The sequence below is a fragment of the Rhinolophus sinicus genome, chromosome 17, assembly GCF_057876585.1.
Source record: "Rhinolophus sinicus isolate RSI-liver-muscle chromosome 17, RSI-T2T, whole genome shotgun sequence".
Lineage (NCBI taxonomy): Eukaryota > Metazoa > Chordata > Mammalia > Chiroptera > Rhinolophidae > Rhinolophus > Rhinolophus sinicus.
This window is the reverse complement of record NC_142517.1, coordinates 37,488,404-37,507,456: the sequence shown is the minus strand read 5'-3', so window position 1 is coordinate 37,507,456 and position 19,053 is coordinate 37,488,404. Positions and strand designations below refer to the sequence as shown.

General features: G+C 41.3%; 1 pseudogene; it reads left to right on the top strand.

Annotated features, from left to right (window-relative positions):
- The first annotated feature begins 17,854 nt into the window (after positions 1–17,854).
- On the top strand, positions 17,855–18,045 carry LOC109449100 (ATP synthase F(0) complex subunit k, mitochondrial pseudogene; annotated as a pseudogene).
- The last annotated feature ends 1,008 nt before the right edge of the window (positions 18,046–19,053 follow it).

The following is a 19,053-nucleotide window of genomic DNA, read 5'->3' as shown; positions in this document are numbered from 1 at the left end:
TGAACATTTTTTTTTCCCAATGTGAGGATTTACAGCAGAATGGAGCTGAGTGGATGCTGGGCAGAAGGTCGATTTTACTTCAGCAGAGCATCCTTTTGATGTGCCAGAAAAGACATGACAATCATTAAAGGCTAATTTTCAAAAAAGGCAAAGTCATGAATCTCATTGAGCTATAAAATGAACATGTGTTAATTTGACTCATTAATGGAGAGAACCCGGCACATATTATAACTGGATTAAAGGAGAAGTCAAAGAAGCACAAATTTACATTCCAAATTTATATAGAGTAAAGGAATGTTGAAATGAATGGGCAAATGGAGGCACAACTGCTTTTTTCTTGGAGTAGGGGGAGAATTGTCCCTCCCCAGGACAGAATTCATTTGTATGTTTATGGACAGTAATGAGTTTGCATTGCTATCAGTTACCTACAATTTTCAGAGTAAAATAGCTCCCATGGAATCAGAGTCAGACAACCCAGGAAGGTATACTTCAGACAAGGCATAGTTTTCCATCGAAGTATAAATTTTTTTCTCATACATTTAGACCAAACGCTTCTGGCCTGGGAATTCCTTCGCCCTGGCTTCTTCCATGGATGGCTTGGGCTACCTTAGAAAAAGCAGATTACAATTAACATATTACATTTATAACAATCTATGTTGAACTAATGCTAATTTAGCTTCACTACTAGACAAAAACTGTTCCTAATAAGTTCTATCTCCCTTACGTTGTTATTGTTAAAATTTTATTTTTTTACATTGTGTTAAGAAGGAAACTTGGGTCAAATTGCAGTTTGCTTTGCAGTGAAAAAAAAAAGGAAATGAAACACCACTTATCAATGCAACAATCATCGGCAAGGGAAGCAATGTTGCTATGAAAACATGGTGCCCACAATGCTTTATTGGTGGGAGGGTAGAGATCACACACACACACATGACTGGTAGAGACTAGATTGTGGAACCAACAAGATAATCTTAATGACTATTTCTGACTGAGGAAAATTCCTCTATGTGGTTTCCCACATGTGCTTCCTATAGGAAAGATATAATTTCACATTATGATAAGCTTGATGGTGAACATGTAGGTTTTTAGTGACTAAATGGAGTTTATTAAGTGTCTATTCTGGTCAAGTCTCTCATCCCAAAGAAGCTGGAAAGGGGCTCCAACATAACAGAATTCCTGGGTTCTGCCTTCCAGGAGTTTTTTTGTTTTGTTTTGTTTTGTTTTGTTTTATCAGACTTGCAAAGGAAGATTAAAATTAAAGCTAGATAGTTATACAACCAGTCTTCCCTATTAGCTCAAAGGAGAAGTATTTAATTTCAGCTGGGGAATGGAGAAAAGCTTTATAAAGTAAATGAAATTTGAGCTGGAACTTGCAGACTGAGAGCAATCTCAGTTGGCAGACAATGGAGGAAACTGCGTTTTCAGCTAAGGAAACAAAACATAGAAGCTTGCGAGCATGTAGGGCTTAGGGCAAAGGTGACCAGTTGATGTGGCCGGAGCACAGATAAGGGATGTGGTGGGAGATGAGGCTGACTCTACTACGTGTTTCCAGTGCTAGGGTAAGGAATGTGTAGCAGATTTTATTATGCTCCCAGCTCTTTACCGTTCCTTTCTGCAAGAGAAGTACACAACTCCAGCCATTTCCCTGGGGCTTTTAGTGCCTTCCTTCAGAAGAGTATACATTTCTGCTCCATTGATACTGGGCTTCGTCATGTGACTTTCTTTGGCCATGACCTGTGGACCTGATGTATGCCATGGTTGAGTAAAAGTCTTAAAAGCCTTTCTTTATTTCCAACAGCTCTCTTGCTTTTTTCACTCTGCCAGCAGAATGGCTTACCCCATAGAGGAACTGCTCCCTCAGATGAGTTCTGGAATGAAGATGACCCATGGAGCTGACCCACAGTTGACCACACAATAATCCATAACTAACGTAAGAAATAAAACCTTTGTTGTTGTAACTAAAATTTGGGAGTTGTTTATTGCCACAGCAAAACTGACCAATATGTTTTTTAACTTTATTCTGAAGAGAATGGATTTTGAAAAAGACAACAAAAGTTTTTCCTTCTCCCCTCTCTGGCAGTCCCATGAATTTCAGTGGTGAACAAAACATCATTTTAAATCCTCACTCAATTAGATTCAATTTCTTCTTCTATATCACAGACATTTTGGGGATGGAGGAATTGAATAACAATATTTAATATTCAGGCTATTCTTTGTAGCCACTGGATCAGATTCACCTGGAATCCATGTAAATCTGATAAGTAGCACTGTGGGCATCCAACGTTTTGTAGCTGATGGCAACAGAAAAATCACTTCCTTCCAGATTGTTAAGGGTATTGTCAGTTTGCCAGACAGGAATAAAGATTTCAAATTTAAACTTGAAATTTATTTTCCACAGATGGAATATTCCATTCAGGCTCAGCAAAGAAACACATAGACGTTTCATGCTGAGGAGACCAACAGGGAAACGGCATGGGAGAGGCCAGGCTGCAAACCAAGGATGGATGCCATGAGTACTGGGCCTGGGGTAGCTCCACAAAAAAGCCAAGACACCTGGAGGCCTGCTGCCACCTGCTGGCTCCCTTAAGGTTCAGTCACTGATAAAGCCTCATGTGGTACCTGAGTTGGGTGAGGCAGGGTTTCAGGGAGTCACTAGAGTGGGAAGATTTGTGGTCACCAGGTTAATGTAGACTCTGGTTTGGTGCCAGTGCTGAGCCTGGAGCAACTCAGCAAAAATCTCAGAGCACACCGAGGCCGGTCGCTGCCTGCCTAGGGCATGTGGACTTGGATAGTTTTCCAAAAAGAGTGCAATGCAGGAGGGTATGGCGGCTCATTGAAGAAAGTGCCTTCAGCGGTTCTCGAGTTGGGTGGGGTGGGTTTCCACCTGAATCAGCAGGGCGGAGCAGTGGAGCTCACCAGGCCAATCAGATTCAGATTTGGCCCTGTGGGGGTGGGCTCAACATAGGAAAGATGGCACCCGCTTGCTGGCTGCTCGGGAGAAGGACCCCTCACCAGGGAGATGCTGACTGTCCTCCAGTCTTCCACCTGAAGTCACACACCTCAGCCTGCCCCCTGTATGTCTCTGAGGCCCCCCTCCGCTGGAGCCCAAGGTGAGTGCCTGCGAGTGAGTGAGTCTGTGCGTGAACCATTAAGAGGTCGTCTGGGTTTCCCTGCTGCCTTCCATGCCACCAAATGGTCGGAATCCACACTATTTTTCACCGCCAGCTGTTGTGGAGGCTGCTGTTCCCAGCACCAGTACTACAGGCTGAGAGCCTCACTCTTCCAGTGGGAATCTCCGTGGCAGAGATATCCCCCCTGATTCTCAACTGCCACAGGGAGCTTTGGGGCCCATTCTGTGTCTCTGTCCCTCCTACCATTCCCATCGTGGTTTCTTTATATTTTCAGTTATAGGACTTCTGCTTGGGTAGATTTTGGATGGTTCCACAGGTTGATTTTTCTATAATTTAATTGTAATTTTAATATGTTCATGGAAGGACACAGGCCCACTGTTTATCTAATCTGCCATCTTGGATCTCTCTTAAAGGGGTATCTGTCTTCAATGCAGCAGTGAATTATTGTGAATGATGGGCCATGGAATGTAAGCTGAGTAGGGAGAAGTAAGATCTTAGGGGGACGAGGGACAGTGAAGGGATTGATTGTAGTTTCTGGTGAGATTGAAGAATTGTTGGAGTTGGGGCATTAAAAGAAGTGCCTGGAAAGATATGATCAGTAGGTCTGAGAGTGGGATGCATGAAATGGCCAGGTCTAGGGTGTGGCTATGGAGTATGTGACTGAGGCGAGACAGAAGACAATCACTTATCATCAACATTACTTGGGTCTTAGGTCTCCAGAAAGCACATAGAGAAGAGGAGCCATATTTTGTAAGTTGTTGCCTTTCTCCCCAACCACCTAGCACAGCACTGATTTTTATAGCAGGGCTTCATTAATGTTTATGAATAAGTGTTGAATGAAAAGGTCAACCACTGAGGAATACAGAAAAAATCAGGGCAATGAGACTCAGATTTTCTACTATAATCTATTAGTTTCTGCATTTCTCGTCCCACCCCCACCCCCACCCCGCTCCAAAACCATTACCAAGCCATCGAAATCAACTAAAGAGAATCCCTAGCCTTAGAGGGATTAAAGTAATGGTTTCAATTATTCAAAGCCAGCCATAGAATTCCATGGCAGGAGGTGATTTGAAATATGTGAAAGCATACATTTTGACTTAATTTTGAGCCTTAGCTGCTGAGTGAAACTAGCCAGCTACTTAATGTCTACATCTCAGAATTGCCATGTTATTTTATAGCTATAGCAGATTTGTAGACATTCTATGAAAGGAAGAAAACAAATTATTTGTAAAAATTGCCTAAAAATGAAAGCAGTACTTTCACTGGGAAATCCATAAAGGTGTCTGCCTACAAACTTCAAAAATGTAAAAAAAAACAAAAAACAATTTTTACATCCATTTTATTTGAATGGTCTCACCACTTTTATCTGTATTTCAGCATGTTGCTATATACTCAGGCCAAAAAAGGTACACAGCATTGGGGGAAATTATCTTCAGCAAAAACTAGCATTAGTGACAATCTGAGGAGAAAAACAGAAAAAACCTTTTGGGGTCATGGACTAGAAGAATGAAAACAAACCAAGATTAAAAAAAACAAAACAGAAACCTTGTCAGATAAAATGTACTGCCTTACCCAGCAGTGGAGAGATAATTGGGAGACTGAGGCTTATAGCAATCAATCAAATCTGATCACACAACAGCTTTGGCAAGGAAGAGATCAGAGACTTAAGTTACTGTTGTTTTGGCAAGAGCCTACTTCCTCTCCACTTGCCCTGCCCAGAGTGACAAGGTCTTCCTGGGGATTGGGAAGAACAGTAATCCTACCCTCACCCCTCGCCCCTTGTGTGGTCCTCACCCCATTGTTTTTCTCTGCAATCTACAAGTCTTGCTGACTGAATGCCCAAACCACCCTATGCGATAGGTATTAGAATCTCACTTCAAGAATTAAAGGTTCAGCGGGTCCAAGAGATCTGCTGAAGGAAGGACATCCAGCTCATACGTAGCAGAGTGGTGATTCAAACCAATCTTCTAGATCCAGGTCAAGCCGTTTTCACTGCCCTATATTCATGAAAGTCCAACCTGGGGGTATTTTGTCAGCTCAGTGGGGCATTTGTCCTAGCTTACTGACGATTCCAATTAGGATTACCATTTGGGAAAACAAGAACCTCCTGGAAGCAGGCTTTTAAACTTGTCTTTAAGAGGATTGTGTCTCATATCTGTTTCTTCCCCTTTCGGTCCCACTCCCCTCCATGATCTTACCCCAGGCAATTATTGTCTCTAAGCCAAAAATTCTGCCACTGTGCCTCTTTCTTCCAAACCAGTTTTTGCATTGATGTAGATTAATTTTTAGAAAATACCAGCTTCATTATTTATTTAAAAACATTCACTGGCTGTTGTTCTCAGGATCAAGTACAAACTCCTTGGCTTGGCATTCAAAGCCTTTACAATTTGGCCCCAAACTACGTTGTAATTGTATATCTCACTCCTCCACCCCTGGCCACCCCAGAGTATTCATATTCTCGAATCTGAATCTTTATGTCCCATGTTCACGCTGAACGTAGTGCCCTCGTCTCTCCTCTTACACCCATGTATCCTATTTCTGTTCTTTCAAAGCGGAGGTCCATGCTCACCTCCTCGCAGCCGTCACCAAAACATTGCAGCACTTGGTGATCCTTTCAGGGCCAGTGCCTTCCGTTTGCCCCCCCAGGTCCACTTTCCACCCGGCTCTGAGCCCCAGGAAGTGAGGGCCATGAACTAGCTCTCTTACTCCCTGAGTTCTCTTTATGGCTTTCTTCTACCTGACACTCACCTTTGTAAATAGCCTTTTGAAAAAAGTTAAAACCTCCTCGAATTCCCAATTTGAATCTGACATCTATGTTCTGCCAGGACCCTAACTGATATCGCCAGCCTTATTTAATGCTTTAAAGCTTCATATAGCATATCAAATCCACCTTGAATTAATAGCTATTTTCCTCTGTGATTACATAGTCCCAGCCTGACTAAAGTTTCCTGAAGGCAAGAAATATGTATTAAACTCCTGTGTATGCTTGAATGTCCTGCTGACCACCTCTCATCCCAACAGAATTTAGCACATCTTTTATTATTAGGTGTCCCTGTATGGAAAACACCCACATTGGTTAGAAAAAGGAGACCTATTTAAAGCCTTAACAAACACACACTTGAAAGTATCCAATTATAATGGAAATGGGTAATTGAATGATGCCAGGGGTTGATAATGATATATTGCACCTTCCTTTTCCAAGTAATTGGTTCCAATTTAGTCCCACTCATAATTAAGTTAATTATTCCAAACTCAAAGACATCTCCATTGGCCTCAGTTTACTTACTTCCTGGCCTGTGGAGGATGGCTACGAAGGATAGAACTGACCTTAAGAATCTGACAACAAACATTTTGTCCCTTAGCAATGACTTTTAAAGACCTGGAAAACAATTTTCTAGAAATCAAGAACAATCAAAGTTTTTATAAAAGGTAAATCTACCTTCCACGACTTTTGTAAAGACTGAAAAAATACTAAGCTCAATACCTGCCATGTGGTATTAGTCAGTGGGGTAGCTCCACCCGCCCCCCCCCCCGTTATATTCAGATGTATATAATATATAATCATATTAAAATACAGAGTTGTACATATAAAATGTACATAGGTGTATACACAGGTTTATTTATACATGTATTGCCTAAGTTAAATGTAGCATCAACATAATACAGATTGTGCTTTTGGAAACTTAAGCTGAGAACAAAATACATATGCTTTTAGTTATAGTAAATATGCCATACATTAAGAGAAATGACTTTTCCCAAAATTTATAAGCAACAGAATTGCTGCCTAAGACAATTTGCTGAAAATTAAATGTGATCTGTACAGTCTTTGTGGTTATTGTGAATTGCAGATATGGAAATGTTTTGATTAGTTTAATTGCCCTAGGCATAATAATTAACTATAAGCCTAATCTCTGAGTTGTTTAAAAACTGCTTTTAAATGAAAGACCTCTGAATCAGTTAATAAGAAAAGAGAGTTACAAAGAACGAGCTAAACTGTTATGGAAGGCCTTGTGGAGTTTCCTCAAAAAATTACGAATAGAATTACCATATGACCCAGCAACTCCTCTCCTGGGTATCTACCCAAAAAATCTGAAAACATTTATACATAAAGACACGTGTGCTCCAATGTTCATTGCAGCTTTGTTTACGGTGGCCAAGACATGGAAACAACCAAAACATCCTTCGATAGATGAATGGATAAAGAAGTTGTGGTATATATACACAATGGAATACTATTCGGTAAGAAAAGATGGTATAGGAACATTTGTGACAACATGGATGGATCTTGAGAGTATGATGCTAAGCAAAATAAGTCAGACAGAAAAAGTAGAGAACCATATGATTTCACTGATATGTGGTATATAAACCAAAAACAACAAAAGAACAAGACAAACAAATGAGAAACAAAAACTCACAGACACAGACAATAGTTTAGTGGTTACCAGAGGGTAAGGGGGGCGGGGGGTGGGAGATGAGGGTAAGGGGGATCAAATATATGGTGATGGAAGGAGAACTGACTCTGGGTGGTGAACACACAATGGGATTTATAGATGATGTAATACAGAATTGTACAACTGAAATCTATGTAATTTTACTAACAATTGTCACCCCAATAAATTTAAGAAAGAAAAGAGAAAAAAAACAAGCTAAAAAGCATTTGTATTTCCTTGTAAAAATCTCATAAGTAATGTGAAATTAAGGACTGCATTACACTGAATCCTAACTGTAGGTTGGATTTGGGTGATTTGGGCTTGTTCAGATTGCCTCTATTTCTGCTTCTTTCTTATCCTGCTTTTCTTATGCTTCTGCTACTTGAGCTCTGCTTCTCTGCAGTCCTTTTTGGTCTTGGCGTCTACTACCTGGTAGCTTCTGTTGCCTGTCTCTTTCTGCGGGTCCGCTGGCTCCCTCTGCACTCTGCTGTTGGCTGCATCTGTGCGTATCAAATGTCACAAGTTGGGGGATCTTCTAGAAGATCAATTGCCACCCATAGAGCATGTCTGCTGGGCTGAGCTGTAGCACCAGATCAGTGCCAGCATAGAGCTGGCTGCTCTGGTTTAGGAGCTGCTCCAGACTCTGCTCCAAACTAATGTAGCCAGGGGATGGTGATATCTCCATTTGAGAAACTCCTCAAAGTGGTCTGCAGACACAGTGGCACCACTGTAACTGGCAGAAGAATATATAACCATTCCAGGAGAATGACCTTCGAGGTTACATTTAATTCTAAGTGCATGGCAGCTGATTCCGAATGAGAGTCAATTAGCATGTGTCGGATGAGTATTGCATGCCAGGTATTCTCACATACACTGGCTCATTTACTTCTTGTAACAAACCAGGGACTGTTTTGTTTTATTTTGTTGTGTTTTGTTTTGACCATAGATCATGAATCTAAAATGCCAATAGTTGTAAGCTTACCATTATTTTACGTACCACTAAGGTTGAAAAAATATTGCCAATTAAGTTTTGATGCAATATGCTCTTATCACTTAGCTTTTTCTTGTGTACATGTCTAAAGAGCTCTCTTAGACTTTATTCAGGCATAGCTTTTTACTACATATTTTTATACGTACATTGAAAGGAAAATACATCAAAATAAATTAGTTAAGGTATTCTGAAAACCTCTTTACTTTTGGAAACTGATTCTTCCGAATGACTTTTCTATTGAGTTGTCCATAGGTGCCTGTGTTTTTGTACTTGACGTCGTCCTCTAGGCCACCAAGTGTATTTGTAATCCTGCTGTTCTTTAAAAAGTGCTCCACTATTGTCTGATATTTTCTTTCATGCTGCTGATACCCATTTTGCTGGTTTTGATGTGAGGACATTGTTTTTACATTATTAGAAGTTGTGGGCTCACAACACTTCCTCGAATTGTTCTCAAATGGATAAGGCTATGGTTTTCCAGTCAACACATCAGGAATAACAAAAAATCCACTTGTGCATAAGCAATAACAGCCATGTCATGACTGCCCTCTGGTTATCCAGACTGTAAGATGCTTCCAATTGCAAGATGTTAAAATGGAAAAAGGGAATCAACAAGATATGTGTTAATCTCAATTCATAGATGAGGCTAAGGGCTGTTTCACCTGGTTCCCTGTGGAAGAGGTGGGAAGAAACAGTTACTGACAGCGACTTCAGTGGGTGCTGTAGACCCTTCATTTGTGTTATGTCATCTGATGCTCAGAACATCTCTGAAGTGCGTGTTGCTTTGCAGATGAGAAAACTAGAGCTAGAAGGTTAAATAACTTGCCAATGATCATAGATCATCAAATGGCAGAGCCAGAATGTAAACCCAGGTGTTTCTTGTTCTGAGCTAGGCCAGTCCATAAAGATTGGAATGAAATTAGAGGATTGGGCTAGAAAGACAACTACGATTCAGAAACAGTGTTTAACAGATGAGCAAACTATCAGTATCAAGGAGACACACGAGTGAGTGGATGCAGCTCCCTTATCCCTGAGGTCTGGTGGTTAACGCTGTGTGTTTGGAATGAGAAAGCGGCCCCTGGCTTGCTGCCTCTTACGCCCTAGGCTTTGGGTGGGGTCACATTAGCTTTCAAGGGCGTATCACATCGGAAAGTCACATACTGACAGTTATATTCTTTATTCATTTCTTACCATTTCATCTAGCCTGCTGCAGATTTGACCATGGCCTACCATTGAATCTAAAGTCCTTACTTTCTTTTTTCTGTTTGTTGTTGTTGTTGGTGGTGGTAGTGGTGAAGGTGATGGTGGTGGTTTGTTTATTTATGGAATCCTACAAAAAGGATTCTATTTTATAAGGAAAACCCAAAGACATGAGTTATGGGATTTTTTTTTCCCTTTCATTTCATCGAATAGATAGACAATAGTGACAGGAAGTTATCTAGTATAAAAATAACTTGGAATGGGAGCACAGCTGTTTCAGAGTATTGTAACTGAGATTAAGATTTCCACTGTGGCCAAAAGGGAATGGTTGGACCTAAGACTTCATCATTACAGATTACATTGCTGCCCTGAGCTCTGCAAACTTTTGGTGGGCAGCCAGGGGGCTGCATGTCTAAAATGCAAAGGGCAAGAAGTCAAACCAAAATGAGGCTAGATCTCTCCACAAGATGGAAGTGTTTAGGAGGTTCACTTTGCAGTTAGTTCCCATTGCTCAGATGCTTCCGAGGCGTAGCTGTGGGAAACAGGGCCATCTGCCTCTCCAATGAAGCCATGGCAGGCAGTCTAATTCTCAGCTCCACTAAATGCCCTTGGCCAGAAGTAACTGGTATGGACTCAAGGTCGCTTACCTTCTCCTGGATCCCGTCCACACCCAGGAGAAGCAACTCATGGAGAGGTCTCTGGGGAGCTATGTGAGACGAGGTAGATTTCAACAGCAGCAGCAGTAAATACCTGCCTCATATTGAGAACATCCCATTTTTCAGCTGTTTCTCACATTTCATCTCATTCAAGCCTCACAACTATCCTATGAATATCTATTATTCCTGCCATTTAAAAATGAGGATACTGAGATTTGGAGTGGGTGAAATGACTTGGCAATGGTTCCCATGCCCAGCAAATGGCAGGGTTAGCACTCAAATTGAGGTCTCAGTGACTGCCCAGACTCTCTTTTGTCTGCTAGGCTGCACTGCCCCACAATTTAAACACCCAGGGCCTGGCTGACCAAACAAAGATTCCTACTGCAGAAAGTTTTTCAAAATAAACAAGAAAAGAAATGCCTGCAGGCTGAGGAAAGCTCTGCTTCAATTGAAAAAAAAAAAAAAAAAAAAAAAAAAAAACAACACCCATAGATTTTAAAACAAACACGTAAGTAAACAAAAACAAGAGTTGTATATTTTGTCCTGCCTTCAAGGCTGTTTGCCCACGTTTTTCATTGTTTGGCCTTGGTATCAACCCCTTCCATTTTCTTCAACTCTCTCTTTAACAACCAACCGTCCTATATCCCATCTAGCTCCAGGCCGTCTGAGGCCCTGACCCTGCCCTTTTGGCCCTGGCCTATATCCTAGCTCTACCCTGGCTCACCCCAATTTTAAAACCTACTCCTTTGGCGCCTTTCATACCTATAATTATTATCTGAACACCTCTTCCCTTGAGTTCAGCAGAGAAAGTTGGCAAAACAGCTCCAGGCAGAAGGTATCTGGGAAATGGGTGGGAGTTGAGAAGATGAGTCTCCCAGATTTCCTCACAAGGCATTGATTTTCATATAAAACCACTGAATTGGACCATCCCAGACACAAAAATATCCGCATGGCAAACCAAAGTTGGGTAGTCAAGTTCTGATGACATTCTAGGGTTGATTGTTGGGTCTCTGATGTTGGCGAGCTGGTAGCAGAGCTGTCCATAGGGATTCAGGTCTACTCAGCCCTAGTTCAAGGTGTAGTGGTGGGGTTTCCAGGCGCGGAGGACTAGGAATCTTTGGTGTGTGTGTGTGTGTGTGTGTGTGTGTGTGTGTGTGAGGTGTGGTGTGTGGTGTGTGGTGTGTGTGTGTGTGATTCTGACTGAGAAGGTGCAGTGCAGGAAGATTGTGTTGAGAGGAAAACTAGAAGCTGCGATTCAAGGAGGAAAAGGTAAGCAGATGTGAGGTATTTTGGAATTTCAAGTAATCTTTCCCTCTCATTCAAAAGCTTTTACTTTTATAAACCTGTCTTCCTTTTTTCTTGTTGGTCAATTTATTCACTCAACAAATACTCTATTGTATCTGAGTTCCTAGGACTCTACATTCACTTTACTCAGGGAAACAATTCATTCTCATTCAATTTCCTTATGAAGAAGAACATTATTCAAAATATGCCTCCCAATAGCCTCTCTGGAGCACATGATCGACTCTCTGCTGCCTCATCTCAGTCAGTAAGACATTTCTCCTTCAGGAGACTCAATAAATGCTCAGCTGCCTCCCATAAAGAAGTCCAAGGGAAGACTCAGACCCACCATTCATTCTGAGATACATATTGTTACCTCAGTAACTTCCAAAGGAGGCTCCTGGCATAGCAGTGGGAGAGATTTGCCAGTTCTAAATGAGTGATTTGCCCTTCCACTGGCATCCTATTGTCCTTAAAATCAAGAGCAGATAAGAAATAAGAAAAGAAGGGAGGGAAGGGAGTGGAGAATAGAAAAAGGAAGGAAAGGGAAGGGAATGGGGAGGAAAGGGAAGGAAAAGAAGACAAAAACATAGCTATTTTACCCTGCTGATCTGAGGAGAATAATTCACTGAGCAATGAAGAGCATCCTCATCCAGGGTCCATGTGTGTGTGTGTGTGTGTGTGTGTGTGTGTGTGCACATGTATGCGTGCATGTGTGTGTTTATGAATACGGGAACATGTGTAGTTTTTGCTACTGCTGCAGAAGTTTTATTAAAATTCATCACATTCGATCCATGCCCAGGTGCTATTTATTTGCTTCATAACTAAGGTATAGCTACATTTAACTTACTAAATAAGCCAGGCTGAACAGCCCCCAGAACTGAAAAGGAGATGCCTCTCTTTCTTTGACTCTGACTTAACATTCCTTGACTGCGTTGCTGACTGGTCTGTTTCAATTTAGACCTCTTTCTTCTCTCCAACAACGGTGAGTTCTTGTCCGAGGAGAACATATATGTTCAACTTCTATCCAAATTGAGTGTCTTGGTGACTATATTAGTACAGAGGGCAATTACCAGGCTGAACAAGGCCCAAAGGCATTCTGCATAATGACTAGCACTCTCTCTCTCTTCTCATTCAACTTTCAACCGCAGGGTCAGCCAAAGGCTCTCCAAAGCTTTGTAAGGGCAGATGTTTCACTGCTGGATCGTAGTATCTATGTCTTGCCATGTTTCTTTTGTTCTGAGTTTTCATGGACTCTCACACAAGAAAAAATTCTATTTAAAAGAGTTCAGCTCTGTTTTCTTGGTAATTGTATTATAATGGTCACCAGAGTTACTTGTTATATGAGTAGTACCAGTGGGTTACAATCGACATGGCAGTTTCTTGTGTGTATGTCTGCTCTACTCCCACAGGTTATGACACTACGAAGGGCAAGAATTTTGTCCTTCTATCTATCTTTCTATGCACTTAGTAGATACTCAATAAATATTTATTGCAGAATTCATAATAGTTGTTATTTCTAAATAAATGTTCTTCAAGAATGGGTAAGAATTTTCCCGTGTTAAAAAAAAAAGTTGGTATTCCCTTTGGTAAAGAGAGAACAGGGCCAAATTGCTGAGTAGTGTAGAATTTGTTTAATGGTGTCAGCTTGGGCACAGCACAATTCTTTCCAATAGTGAGTACCAATGTTAAGTGCTTACGACCTGCAAGCACTGTGTTGGATGTGTCATTGTTTTTCTAATCTATTCAATAACCTGGATGTAAATTTTATCATTTTCATTTTAAAAGGGGGGAAGTGAAGCGTGGAGAGGTTATCTCGCCTGCACAGGATTACACAGATTGTGAGTAGTGCTGCTGGGATTCTTATCCGAGTATGTCTGCATTCATCCCCTGCATCTTCACACTTCTCATACGCGAACACTAAGGAAGAAATAGAAACTTTAAAAATTACTTGGAATATGTAATTTATGCAGCAAGTAGGTTTTTCTGAAAGCAAAACTGTTTAGCTTTAAGTAGCACTTTAGAATATATTTAGTATCTGTGTACATATCATCTTATTTGATCTTCACCCAAGCCTTACAAGATACTATCTTTATTTTCATAGTCTAGAGAATTTATAATTGTATTGAATCACAAAGATTGGAAAGCCTGCCCCAGGACACATGGACAGAAGTAGCATAGCCAGAACTAATCACAAGATTTTTGTGGTTTCCAGTACATGACTCAACATTCCAAAGATTCAACATCCCAAAGATAGCAAGAAATCCTAAAAGACGCAACAGAGAAGCAATCAGCAGACAGGCTGTAGTCTAACACTATGGAAACAAAATTGAAAGTCCAAGTACGTGCTAAAATATAATGCTTACAGCATGTACATTCAAAGAACATATATAGCAACCACATATCAGTGATGTTGGGCCTGGTTTCCATAGCAATATGATTTATTTCCAGTAGAACCTGTCAACTTAAAAGAGTAGGCTTCCCCTCATTAAAAGAAACAAATAAAAAGTTCATCAGTATTTGTTTTCCCACTATACAAAGCTCATAAGGTTTGGTTATGGCAAACAGACAATAATTCTCACCACAGAGCAAACAGGAAATAAGGTCACCATTGTTTGTCTGGAACAAAATGGATTCCTGTCTGTCTTAAGATACTGCAGCAAACAAAGGACACCGAGTACTAGATGTGTCATGCCAAGGCTGGATGTCTGGCTCCTGCAGATCTACACGTCAGTGCAATGCCAGCCAGTGTATTATAGTGCACAGAAGTTAAAATTGCCTTCCTTAAGTAGGAAAAAAAATTTAAGAGAAAGAACAATTTTCTCCAAGAAGGAGCACTTAGCCTTGAATGGGGCAGGGAAGCCTAGACCTAGAAGAACACAACAGTAATGAAAGCTAACGTTTACTGTGTGCTTTCTCTGTCAGACACCATTCTAAGATTCTCCTACAAATGATCTCAGTTACTCTTGCCAACAGCCTCATGAGGTAGGTGCTAGTACTATCCCTGACTGATGTGAAAACCGATGCACAAACAGTTCCATATCTTGCCCACGGGTACACAGTGGGAATGGCAAAGCTCGAATTTGAGTTTTGGAAGTCTGGCCCCAGAATCTGCACTTTCAGCCACTCTTCTACACCAGCAAGGAAGTTTAGAAAAGAAAGAAAGAAAAGAAAAATCGTTTCTTGCCCAAGCTCCCACACAGTATCATAAGTGACCGAACTGAAGATCTTAGACTGCAGGGTCACTGGGCTCTCCATCACGCCAGACTAGCTCGTCATGCACAAGGTAGGACATTAGGAGAACAAAGAGACGCATGAGAAGCAGGGTGATGAGAGCACTAAAGGCACCCCTTTTCCTCATGCTTTTTAATAAACGTACTTGTTCCTCTAATTTCAAAGAGCTCGCTCCAAAACCCCCACCCACCGACAGCTCAGACCCTGCTACAGCTACTTTAAAGGTGTGCCCAAGTTTTGGTGGGGCTACAATTTGATTAGCTGATATTGATTGAGTCTCATATTTGAACTTGAAAGTCCTCGGCCATACAGCGGTTGTTGTGTTTGGAGAAATGGGGTTGGATCTGCATTCCTTTTAGCCAAGCAGTGATGATGTTGTAAAATGACTGCATTCCACACACGAGCTATCTTGGCTGACCTTGTAGATAAAAATATCTTGATTCAAAACAGGGACTTTGGTAGCCACTTGATGAGACAGAAATCAAAAAAGTTTGCCTATGAAAAGTTTGAATATGAAGATAAGCATGGGGGAGGCAATTTTGTATAGTGATTAATAATGTCACTTTTATGGGGGGGTTCAAACCTCAGCTTTAATATCTAGTAGGTCAGTAACTTTGAGCAAGTTATATAACCCCTCTCAGCCTCAACTTCCTCATCTATAAAATGGGGCTAATAGTACTATGCTCCCAGTGCTGTAGAAATTAGTGAGATAACCAATATTAAGCAGTTAGAACAGTACCTGGCACACTGTAAGCCTCATCCCCCATTCCTTTGCCCTGTGTTCTCCAATAATACTGAACTTTTCTTAGTTCCCCAAAATGCCATGTTCTCTAAGGCACCAGTGCCTTCCACTCTGTCTGGAAGGCTCTTCCCCTAACTGTCCTCTTGAAAAACTTATTTTCATTCTTCAAGTTTAGCTCAGTGATTCATGACTCACCCAGGCAGTCTTATGTATCTCTTCCATCCTTCCACTGTTTCCCGTAATCCACCATTACAATGCTTGTTAACTTGTAATGGTTTGCCAGCATATCTTTCCCTTCATTCCACTCTTCGAGTACACGTTAATGCTTGGTGCCCAGCACAGAGACTGGTACATGAGGGCCTTCAATAAGTAGTTGTTAACTAGGTGAACAGACAAATGCCAAGTTTCAATATAAAGTTCAGGCTTACGAGCTCTGGCAATTAAGTTCACGAATTTGTTGAAACGATGTTGCTAACCATTTTTTTTTTATATCAGAGGGATTATTCACTACGAATTTGTACCAACTGGACTAACAGTTAACCAAATTTACTATTTGGAAGTGCTGAAAAGGCTGCGTGAAAGAGTTAGATGAAAACAACCTGAACTTTTTGCCAATAATTCATGGCTCTTGCATCATGACAACGCACCCCCTCACACGGCACTGTCTGTGAGGGAGTTTTTAGCCGGTAAAAAATAACTATTGGAACACTCTCCCTGTTCACCTGATCTGGCCCCCAATGACTTCTTTCTTTATCCAAAGATAAAGAAAATATTGAAAGGAAGACATTTTGATGACATTCAGGACATCACAGGTAACACGACAATAGCTCTGATGGCCATTCCAGAAAGAGTTCCAAAATCGCTTTGAAGAGTGGACTAGACACTGGCATTGGTACATAGCTTCCTAAGGCGAGTACGTCAAAGGTGACCGTAGTGATATTCAGCAATGAGGTCTATAGCACTTGTTCTAGGATGAGTTCGCGAACTTAATTGTCTGACCTCGTATGTTCAATAAAATAAGAGACTCTCTAGAGGTATTAATGTAGTGCAATCAACCAGGAAGGCTCTAACCATAGAATCTAAAGTGCATTCCCATTTTGGTTTTAATTGAACTCTAAAGCTTTAAAAATTACAGATCAAACATAATTAGGCCCAGAAGAGATTCTAGATCATATTGTGACAGAAGGAGACTCGTGAGGCCAGTGGAAGGAACCAGAGATCATGACCCAACTTGCACCAGAGACATTCCACAGGATTCTGATTCTTATTTTCTGTCCTAGCCAGCAAATTATCATTGATCTTTTGCCACCTAGTAAATATTCTGAATAATAATGCACTAAGAGACATGGGTATATAAAAGCACATCCAGAATAACTATTGTCTTTCACACTAAACTAAGGGTCTATAGAAATAGTTATATCCCTTTCCTTGTTCTAAAGGGACAGCTAGTTCTTGGGAAGGTTCATTGTAATAGAAATAGAGCTAAGAGCTAAGTCTGCAAACCAGCCAATCCACACAGTTCAATGCTGCTCTGACCTAGACTGCTATAGCAAGCAGGACACCAGCAGCAATCTGATAGAATATTTCCACATTTTCTAAATGAGAACTAGAAGAATATGCACTAATGAAAAACTTTGTAAAGACACACTGAAGAATGCCACCTCTTCTGTAGCCTGCTGACTAGCCAGGTAAAGCTGTATTAACTCACAAACAATGGAGAGAGTGAGTCAGTGGTGTCAGAATAAAGGCTGTGTATTCTAGAGGCTTCTGGGTAAAGGTCGCAGAGAGCAGAGGGAAAGGCAAAGCTTACTCTCAGGCAGATCCCATTAGAATTTCTCACCTCTAACCTGATTGCACAGGATAACTCAGGCGTGGAGGGGACTCTGCAGCCCCATAATTGGCTTTCATAGACTACAGTTGCTTTTGTAGATACCATCTGCAATGTCATTGTCGGAAGAGATGTGTCTGTGTGTGGGTGTGTGTACATGCCCATAAGAATACCACCATATAGTCCTCAAGATACAGGACAATCTGATACTTTTTAAAACATCAATCCTGGGGAGGCAGAAGTGTGTCCAGATTGAGACCTACAGAATCCAGTTTACAGGAATTCTTCTGGCCAAGCCAAGGGGCAGCTCTGTATATTGAAGCACACAGGCTGCAGAATTTGTGCCTTTTGCAAGACTGAAATCATGGCAGGTCCAGAAACTGATGCTCAATTTCAATTCACCAGTATTAAAAAAATATATATTTCACCTCTTCTACTCTCACAGGTAGAGTGAATTGTGTACTGGCCGCACATGGAGGCACTGCTTTGATGATCTTATCCTTCAGTTAATGTCTAAAAAACACTCCAGCTGTGAAAGCAACATGTGGATTCTAAACCATCTGTATCTCATCTGTTAAGTTCCCAAGCCTGGAGAAGCTAATGTCAACTCACCATGTGACACTCAATTTGTACAATAAATTAGGAACTTGGGAAACAGTTTACAGTTTTCATCACCTTCCCACTTGGTTGTTTTCAGGTTGTCATAGGACAACAATGGTTATTCCTTACTTTGGTATTTCTTTCCACGTGGTAGGCACTCGATGCTTATATGCTCCCTCACTGATTCCTCCCCGGAGTGGAGTGACTAACTCTTACTGGTGACATTAGGGGAGGAACCAGTCAAAGGGAGCTTGGTCCTTTCTTCTCTTTCTTCTAGGGGGTCAGCTGCTCACAAAAAGCAAGTGTTCTTTCTGAGTCTCTGTGCTGTAAGTTTTTCAGTTAGGACAGCTCCACACGGGGTGCCTGGTGACTGTACAGATGAGCTTGTGATCAGGTGGGTAAGTCTGCCTGATTCTGGGGTGCAGTATTAGGAAAGTCCTTCTTGCTGCACTTAAACCTCATTCACAAGTATAGCCTTTACTAGCGAAAGAACCGATACATTAGTCTCCATCTGCCTGATTGTTCTGTATATACGAATTGGTTCAAAACTAGGTCAGGAAAAAGAAGTATATTTACAGGTTCCCTAAAATGCCAATAGGTTTGCAGACATAGCTGATATTACTCATTGCGTTACCACCTTGTCTTTGCCACAGCAGGACGGATGGCGTCTGGTCTTCAGAGAGATGCTCAATAATCAGGTGAATCTACAAGATAAGAGCCCTCATCTTCAGTGTTTGCAATTTCCATGGTGCAAATACCTGCACCATGCTGATTGCAAGCTACCATCATTGAACAGGTTTTGAGGGAGACGTACACAATCCAGTCTCTCCAGCCAGTAGGGAGACAAGTCAGCCAACTTAGAGCCAGAGAAAACATCCTTCCAGAGAGGCAGATGCCTCTAGCATGTGGCTAGATACACACTGTCAGCTGGAATTCCTGTTTGGTGATTGTTTGCTGCCCTGA